Raw genomic sequence first — 2,112 nt, 5'->3', positions numbered from 1 at the left:
GTATAGTCTCCAAATTTGTTGTTAACTCATTTTTCTGGAAAGTGATAGAAAAATCACAGTCCAGTTTAAGTTTATTGCTATTGGAATAATATAAATTTGCATCGATTTTAAATTATATTATCTATATTAATTATAATTTAGGAAGAATTATTGTATTTCAAGTAGACAGACATATAAATTTTCAAAATAGGATTTATTTGATTTAAATATTTATTTGACTTAAACATTTCATCAGGTAGTGAATGATAGTGACATGGGAAATTATTAATTTTTAGTATCATAGTATTTTATGATTAAAAATACTTATTTCTCAACTTTACATAAAATCTTTTCTGTATTAATAATGTTTTAATAATACATTAATAATAATAATCTTTTCTGTAATAATGACATTTCAACTAGTCTCCACCATAAAAATGAACGCTTTTCTTAAATATTCTTAATAAGAAAGTAATAGAGTATGGAGAGTTCCAGAAAAACATCTATTTCTGCTTTATTGACTATGCTAAAGCCTTTGACTGTGTGGATCACAATAAACTGTGGAAAATTCTGAAAGAGATGGGAATACCAGACCATCTGACCTGCCTCTTGAGAAACCTATATGCAGGTCAGGAAGCAACAGTTAGAACTGGACATGGAACAATAGACTGATTCCAAATAGGAAATGGAGTACGTCAAGGCTGTATATTGTCATGCTGCTTACTTAACTTGTATGCAGAGTACATCATGAGAAACACGGGGCTGGAAGAAGCACAAGCTAGAATCAAGATTGCCAGGAGAAATATCAACAACCTCAGATATGCAGATGACACCACCCTTATGGCAGAAAGTGAAGAGGAACTAAAAGCCTCTTGATGAAAGGGAAAGAGGAGAGTGTAAAAGTTGGCTTAAAGCTCAACATTCAGAAAACTAAGATCATGGCATCTGGTCCCATCACTTCATGATGGACATGAGTTTGAGTGAACTCCAGGAGTTGGTGATGGACAGGGAGGCCTGGCGTGCTGCGATTCATGGGGTTGCAAAGAGTAGGTCACGACTAAGCGACTGAACTGAACTCAACTGAACTGAACATTAGTATATTAAATTAAATAGCTTATTATTGGGGAAAAGAGTTTCAAATTTATCATTCTAAGCATTTTTCATTATTGAAGAAACCATAGTATACCATGATATTTAGTACATTAAACTAACATAGATATTTTAAGTTTTAAGAACTGATAACTAGGCTGTGGAATGGAAATAAGAATTTCATAAATGTTAAGATTATTTGCTACCAGAAAGGGAAATTAAGTCCTGCAGGGTAAATGCTTTGGATCATACAAAGAAAATAACGTAATGATCTAGGGTTGTTGGAGTCTTTCAAAATAAATTGGTAGTTATGTAAGAATATTATTTCAGTGTTTACAGAGTAATTTATCACAGAAAAATGTTCAATTAAGATCCCAAAATGATTTACCACAGACATTTTAAGCATATCCAAACATTTTCCCATAAATTAAACATGATGTAATTGAGTGTTGCATTAGCAATGTACCACTGTTGATTCATGTGGAAATCACAGACGTTTCACTGATTACTATCCTTTCACCATATTTAATGTAGATGTCATAGGTATTTTCACGAGATTTTCAGTAAATCAACTTTAATGTACCGTTTTAAAGATTGAAGCAGTTTTCAAAATGTCATAGTCCGTTTATTCAGGTTTGTTTAGAACCTGTTTAGAACTTACAAATAAGTGCTATTTACTTGAAGGATTACTTCAAGTAAAACTATTTAAATAAGTCATTTACCCGTGAGAACTCTTCATGTTTACCAATATATGACTTGTGTGTGCTCAGTCACTCAGTTGTGTTGGACTCTTGGAGACCCCATGGACTGTAGCCTGCCAGGCTGCTCTGTCCATGGAATTTTCCAGGCAAGAATACTGGAGTGGGTTGCAATTTCCTACTCCAGGGGATCTTCCCAGATCTGGGATTGAACCCCAGTCTCTTGCATCTCTTACTTTGGCAGGCAGACTCTTTACCACTGAGCCATCTGGGAAGCCCTGATACATGACTTATTATCTGCTAAAAAGTGATTCTTTCTTATAGCTATTCATTTTGGATATTCTAG

This window comes from Bison bison, unplaced genomic scaffold, assembly GCF_000754665.1.
Source record: "Bison bison bison isolate TAMUID 2011002044 unplaced genomic scaffold, Bison_UMD1.0 scf7180017864452, whole genome shotgun sequence".
NCBI classification, from domain to species: domain Eukaryota; kingdom Metazoa; phylum Chordata; class Mammalia; order Artiodactyla; family Bovidae; genus Bison; species Bison bison.
This window is presented reverse-complemented; position numbering follows the sequence as displayed.